The 7,923-nt window shown below is 35.6% G+C and overlaps 1 non-coding gene across 1 annotated transcript; it reads left to right on the top strand.

The window, feature by feature from the left end:
- The first annotated feature begins 832 nt into the window (after positions 1–832).
- LOC149793870 (signal recognition particle RNA) lies at positions 833–1,130 on the top strand. The gene has a single exon (XR_016423134.1).
- The last annotated feature ends 6,793 nt before the right edge of the window (positions 1,131–7,923 follow it).

Here is a 7,923-nt window from a genome sequence, read left to right as displayed (position 1 = left end):
GAAATAAAACTTGAAATCTGTGAATACATAACAGTGTTTATCCTGTGTAAATAATAATTAGTATTTATGCAGTTTTGAAGGACAAGAAGGTACAAACATGTCAAATGCTATTAAAGAATATTGCATACACATTGAAAAGTGATATATGAAACCCGTAATTTTATATGCAAAATCAAAATTAATATTTTCCCTTTCATTTCTGTAGAATTTTTTAATAATTAAATATCCGAAATATATATCGTAGCACTGTCAGAGAGAGAGAGAGAGAGAGAGAGAGAGAGAGAGAGAGAGAGAGAGAGAGAGGGAGGGAGAATTCGGAGATTTTAATATTGAAAATTAATGATTGTTTAGAACCGTTCAATAGGTGTAAATTTGGACAAATTGGTCGATGCGCTGCCTCACTGACAGATTGCAATGATATAACATCCTATGTGTGTAAATTTGTCCTGTCAGCATAATAATGTCAACAAATTCAATCGGTAACTCGTGTAATACTTCTAGTATTTGGCCACATCTTATTATTCATAAATGAAGGTGATTGGGTACGACCTGTGACAAGAGTAGCAAATCTGAGAACAGATAGTGGTTTTTGTTTGACGACAAGTTGCCTCCCTTAATGGAACATTATGAGTGCGCTCCCTTCGTCAACGAGTGACGCGTACTTCCGCCTTGTCAAATAAGACAGTATAATTTTCCAGGACATTTCGATATTTGTTGTAAATTTTGAGAGTTTCTTCTAAAGCTTGAATTTTGTATCAGTTTCATAAAAGTGTATCATCCAGATTCCACTACATTTTAGAGTTATATATGCTAAGGTTGCAAATTGTTTTCGGCTGGGAGTTGTGGCGTGCTCCTGTAATCCAGCTACTTGGAGGCCGGGGTCGTTGGACGGTTTGAGGGCGGGGGCTCTGCTCCTCGGTGCTCTATGTCGATCGGGTGTCCGCGCTAAGCTCGGCATCAATATGGGTCCCTCGGGGGAGCCTAGGGGGTCCAGGTTGTCTAAGGAGGGACGTACTGGCCCAGGGTGGAAACACAGCAGGCAAAAGTCCCCGTGTCGAGCAGTAGTGGGATCGCGCCTGTGAATAGGCATCGTTGGGTAGCCCGTCCAATATAGTCGGACACGATTCTTTTTCATTTTATTTATTTTGCTATAAAATTATTCATTTTCTTTCCATCTATAGCCATTGAGGTAATTTCTTTTACTTTCTTTTACATACTCGTTCTGATTATAACCCAGTTAATGATATTGTCTTTTATTTTTAGAATTAACTGTACGAAAAGATACATTATAATCATACATAAAAATTTTGATTTTCACGATTCTTTTCTCTTCTAAGCTATTCGGTTTTTCTCTAAAACCTTGTAACCGCTAGCCACATCTTAAAGAGTCGGTATGTGTTCTACCAATAATAATAATAATAATAATAATTGTCATTATCATTATTATTATTAATTATTATTCCATTGAATAGTTGGTATTATGAAATTAATTTCCAAATGAAATATATGATGTAATTAATTAATAAATTTTAACAGGAAAACATTTGTGAATCTTTCAGAGTACAATATTTCATGATGAATATTAAAATTACAGTCTGCATATGTTCTTAAAAGTTTAATGTTTTTAATATTTTTCTTATTCTTTTTAAAATTTGATTCTATGTATAATTTGTACCCTCGCAGGTCAAGGAAATAGAGACTCTAGTTATGAAAATCATTATGAAGATAATGAAATGATACTGGCGATTGCCATTTCTGAAATACGTGCGTATGTTCTTTCTTATAAGATGAGTCTAAGTGCAAGTAACAGATCCTGATGTTCCATCATATAATGCGCTGGCAGATCAATATCTATGTTGTTTGTTCTATTGATCACTCCTGACAAACTGCATGGAACCAGATCTGAGGGCGCATTATGCATACATTCTACAGAAAATGATTTGGTGAAATTCAGTAACAGCTGGGACATTCATGAAGGTATTATTGATGAATTATTTTTGTTATGAAACACTGCAAGCTTTACTGTGCAGAACATAATGTATTATTATGTCAGCTATATGAGGGAATATATTCAGTTTTGGCGGATATCTTTGAGGGAGTAATGCACTTGACAAAAATAAGAGAAAACCTATTTTAAAAGTTATTCCCTTTATTTGGACAAGTATATATATTGAATGTATTACACGACAACCCCGCCCCCTTTCTATCTCTCATCATTTCTCTCCAATGGAAATTTGCCTTTCTAGGATGTTTTTTTTGCTGTTGTTATTTTGTTAAAAAGGACATGAAATTGATATTAGTAATCCAAACGTAGTTCAATTTATTTGAATATGTCACTGTATCAAATTTTCTGTTGCCGTAGGTAGTTTGTGGGATGGTACCTTGACCCATGACTACCCATGTACAGTGTTTATCAAATAGGAGAAAAATAATACACTTACTATTGTAATGATATATACCAGAAAAATTGATGGAGTTAATTGAAAACAACACAGATGATCTTATTTCCGTGAGATTTGCATAACAGAATGATACTCTAGTCAGTTCTTTTGTACCACCATCACATATTGGTTAAGATATGTGTTTTGTTCAGTTTCTCTAGTACTTCTCGCTGCATCTTGTATATCTTTTGTGTATGGATGCATGCCAAGTGCAAAGAAAGCTTATTCACAAAGTCACAGATTTATAAAGAATGTATGTTTTCGTAACGTTACGTTTACGAAGTGTGAAATCAGCACCTATCAGCAGCCCCTTCAGAGGTTGTGAGAGGCTCGGGACACGTTAAAATTGTGAGGTCCCAAGGCCCTGTTAATATTGCAGTTTGTAAATGATTCGAATGTACAAATAAGCCCATATAATTTACTATATACAGAATTAAAAGACAACTAAGTACACATTGAAGTATATTTAATATTATACTATTATATATAAAATGCGAGGATCCTTAGGGGTTGAGACCCGGGCCATATCGTCTTCTTTGCCCTCCCACCCTGATTGGGCCCGCCTACGAGTCTTCGTCTGTGAGCAAAACATCCATTGTTTTATATTGCAAATCTATGGATACGTTGCATACTCTAAGTTTCTTATTGATTTCTATATGGTCATTTGACTAAGACCGTATAGAAATTGTGATTTACTTGTGATCCGTCACAGATAGACACTTTCGTTTAGGAAATCAAACTTTGTTGGAAAGCGGGAACATATACACAGACAGACAGACAGACAGACAGACACTCATGCACAGAGCAGCATTACTCCATTGTGATTGTAGGCAAGTGTGGCCTGTATTGTATGCGTCAGTGACTATGCTTAAGTTGTGTGTTTGATTCGAGTTACTTTGGCATGCATTATTGGTCACAAGCAGGTGCGCATCCAGGAAGACCGTGCGGGCGTGGGGGAGGGGAGTGGGATGAACATGTAGGCAAGGGAAGTTTTGGAATGGAATCCCTGTAGCACCTGCATTTTGAAAGTTTCCAGAGTATAATTTTAAGGATCTAAATCGCCGTTGCATTTGGTATGCATTTGGCAAACGATATGGTACCCAGGAGTCGCCTAATAAATATATAGTAAACAAAACCGACCAAAATTGTCATTTCTAATTTTGAATTTTGAGTGTGACCATCGTGAGTAACGATATATGTCATCGCGCACGAACTCCTGCCACAAATTAATGTTTGGAACAGGCACACCCTCATTCGTCCTACCTACTCTACTGTATTGATTCCTTTCCCCCTCTCTGTCTCTGTCTCTGTTTCTTTGTCATGATTCTTTTAATGGCTAATCTTTAATATTTTGAATCATCTTATGTCTGAAGGTTGATCGTGTGTAGAAAGGTGATACTATAATATTAGTTTTTCTTCATTAATAAAAGTCTAATATAGATTTTAAATTCTACCGAATGTGAATACAAGTTCGAAACTGATACGGAAAATGTGACATGGGAAACAACTCTTACAATTAGTGTAATTTTACTGGTAGAGTTATTTTTTTTTATGTTCTGGCACGTTGTTTCCCTTTATCGATTAACATAGTTAAGATCCACTTGTTTGATATTGGGGCCTCATGCAGGCCTTACGGTACTAATTCCGTTCCCATAGTGAAGCTATGCAAACACCATGATATTAAAAGTTCTAGAACTTTAAATTTCTCAGCTGGTCTGCCTATCTGTCTATACATATATTCACCCACCTAATGGCCAGTAGGTCTGCCTGTCTAGCTATACAAGTATCCACCCACCTATAGGCCAGTTGGTCTGTTTATAGAAATATCCATCCACATACAGGCCAGTTGGTCAGACTATCAGCTTCTTTGTCTGATGACCTCCCAACATCCGACCAGTCTTTCTGCTCACCTGTATTTGTGCATGTTTTTCATCCATTGTTGAATATTGTACGTGAAAATCAAACACAAGAACATCGTAAATAAAATGAAATAGTCCTACAAAGTGATCCCAATACGATGATGTAATTACGGCGTAAACATTATGTATGTCCCACCGGAACATATAACATTTGACATGGCAGTATTGACAAATTTATACATGTCCACGCGTGAACGATACTATACAGCATGTATTCTGCATTTTAGGGTCCACTGTAGCATAGTTTGATAAGATTTCTTCTCTATTCAAGATGTGTTGTATTGTATTTATTATACCCATTCAAAAGTCAATAAATGATTAAATAAATATTATATTATTTTAGATACACAGTAGAGTTGACATTTTACGATTTTTAAATTGGGACTTGAAGCTTTGTCTGATACGTAAGTATCGACATAAACTTGATGAAAAGACGACATTGACCTTGTTCGTTGTGTTTAAAGCATTGGACAGATGCTATGGTGCCAAGGAGACGCCAAATGAAAAATATAAAGAAAAGCCACGGAAATTGTCAGTTTTAATAGCAAATCTATCATAAATTAGCATAAAGTGTCAATGTGCACGAGTGTCTAATAGCACGCTAAACACCTGGCAAATTACCGTTGCGAAATTTTCTGTGTTCCTAGTATCCGAACATAATTTCTGTAATTTTCACATATGAAACTGATGATGCGCAGAAGAAACTATTTAAATAACAACAGAACAATGTAGCAGATTTAGAGCATAATTTGTACCGATTTTGACGTATTTGAAAATTAACTTATCTCTTGGTTTTGAAGTTTTGCATTCGAACGTGTATCACAAAATGGCAGGGGTATGGGCTCGCTGGCGATGATGATAGGAATACGAGTGATACATACAGTGAAAATACAAAAAGATACAGTAAGGAAAAATGAAAGGATAAACCGACTATAACCATAAATTTTTCGATTGACAGTCTTCATTTCAAGGAGGTCCATGGTTGGTTGCCTTGCTTTGCCATTGTTTTCCTTTGCTGCCATTTCCTCGGTATGGCATAACCGATAATGTGGTTAAAATGCCGTTGTAAACCAACCAATATTTCTGCTTGGTAATAGGCAACGATCAAACCTGTAATCTCCAACAAGTAACCAGACCCGTCCATGCTGAGATTCTTAATATCAGCCACGGACGGCTTCTATATGCTTTGGAAGACATCGAAGGTAAAATGTATGGGTAGCTCTTTGAGACATTAAGGGGCACTGTACGACTTTTGTGAGCATGTGTACAACTTCAGGTGACTACGATCTTTTTGGGTTCGACACATGGCTGGCTCTGTACGACTTCTGACTGGCTCGTTATGAAGTTGCGGAGAAGCACACCAAATTATATTTCTTTTTAAAATCTTTATGTACCCTTTTTATATTCATCTATCAAATGTACTTTGGATTTCATATATTTGAACACCAAATAGGAGAACGAATGCAGAAGCAAATACATAACAAAGAAATGTATTCGCCGTATGTTACAAGTAAGAATGCTATTATTATTATTATTATTGATGCTGTAGAATATCGGAAACAAATATTCAAATTGTCAGTCAGAGCAAATTTCAATTGCAGAGCACACAAATACACCCACTCACACCCCCCCACACACACCCACACTCCCCCCACACAAACACACACACACACAAACATACACACACATACACACGTGCGATTATCGGATGATATATCCATATCAATGTTATGTCATGTTCTAAACGTTAGACGATGTTGCATAGAGTCACAATGGCTAAGAAGATTAAAGATTTGCTCTATCAATATGGCCCTGGATATGTGCGGATGACATACGATGTTGGTTATGGAAAAGAAGTTGTTTTGGAGTTCACACAAATGATTAGAGAGACTGCATTTCAATGTTGGTCGGAACGTATTACTAATTCCTCAGAATGTTATTACTGTGCTCAGTATAAATCCCTACTACAATGTGAGAAATACCTCTCATGTAATATACTTTTCAATTTAAGAAAACGTTTATTGCAACTAAGATGTTCCAGGCATAAACGAATGATTGGAACAGGAAGAAGGAAATACAAATTGATAGTGCATTGAGATTTTGTGAACTGTGCATTAGAAGAAATATTTATTTAATAAGTGATGAATTTCAATTTGTTTGCGTTTGCCCAGAATATGATATTATTAGAAGACGATCTCTAAAAAATGTATATTATGTATAACCAAGCGTTACAAAATTTGTGTGGCTTTTGGTTAAGATTGATGTAGTGACGCTGTATAATTTATCAGATTACCGGTACAGATCATTTGCTAGGAGAGAGGGCTCTTTATGTCCATCCGAATAAATGATGTGAATATATTACTATTCCGACCTAAGTGTAGTAATAAGTGTAGAAATAAATCAAGAATTTATATTTCCACATGCATTAAAGAAAATGCGGCGTTCCAGTTGTGTATATAAAACATAATTTTGTATTACGGGCCGGGGGCCTATATTTTTGAAATAAAGTGATTTGATTTGATACTGTTGAGTTTCAAATGAAAATAGGAAAAGCATAACTTATAAATTCCTTTCCAACAGTAAACTGTTGCAGGCAAATTGAACCTATCGAATAGGCAAATACTAGGATTTTGGCTTTCTACATTTTCTTCTAGATTTGATCAAAATGGCAAAGATAATACCAGTGAAAATATCTCTCTTTTTCAGCTTAGTTTAAGCTCTAGTTTAAGTTTCCAAGTATTAAAATGAGGAAATAAAACTTGAAATCTGTGAATACATAACAGTGTTTATCCTGTGTAAATAATAATTAGTATTTATGCAGTTTTGAAGGACAAGAAGGTACATACATATCAAATGCTATTAAAGAATATTGCATACACATTGAAAAGTGATATATGAAACCCGTAATTTTATATGCAAAATCAAAATTAATATTTTCCCTTTCATTTCTGTAGAATTTTTTAATAATTAAATATCCGAAATATATATCGTAGCACTGTCAAAGAGAGAGAGAGAGAGAGAGAGAGAGAGAGAGAGAGAGAGAATTCGGAGGTTTTAATATTGAAAATTAATGATTGTTTAGAACCGTTCAATAGGTGCAAATCTGGACAAATTGGTCGATGCGCTGCCTCACTGACAGATTGCAATGATATAACATCCTATGTGTGTAAATTTGTCCTGTCAGCATAATAATGTCAACAAATTCAATCGGTAACTCGTGTAATACTTCTAGTATTTGGCCACATCTTATTATTCATAAATGAAGGTGATTGGGTACGACCTGTGACAAGAGTAGCAAATCTGAGAACAGATAGTGGTTTTTGTTTGACGACAAGTTGCCTCCCTTAATGGAACATTATGAGTGCGCTCCCTTCGTCAACGAGTGACGCGTACTTCCGCCTTGTCAAATAAGACAGTATAATTTTCCAGGACATTTCGATATTTGTTGTAAATTTTGAGAGTTTCTTCTAAAGCTTGAATTTTGTATCAGTTTCATAAAAGTGTATCATCCAGATTCCACTACATTTTAGAGTTATATATGCTAAGGTTGCAAATTGTTTTCG

Source organism: Sinohyriopsis cumingii, chromosome 8, assembly GCF_028554795.1.
Source record: "Sinohyriopsis cumingii isolate HCF-2022 chromosome 8, ASM2855479v2, whole genome shotgun sequence".
Classification (NCBI taxonomy): Eukaryota; Metazoa; Mollusca; class Bivalvia; order Unionida; family Unionidae; genus Sinohyriopsis; species Sinohyriopsis cumingii.
The sequence above is the reverse complement of the archived record's forward strand: the minus strand, read 5'-3'. Positions and strand labels throughout refer to the sequence as shown.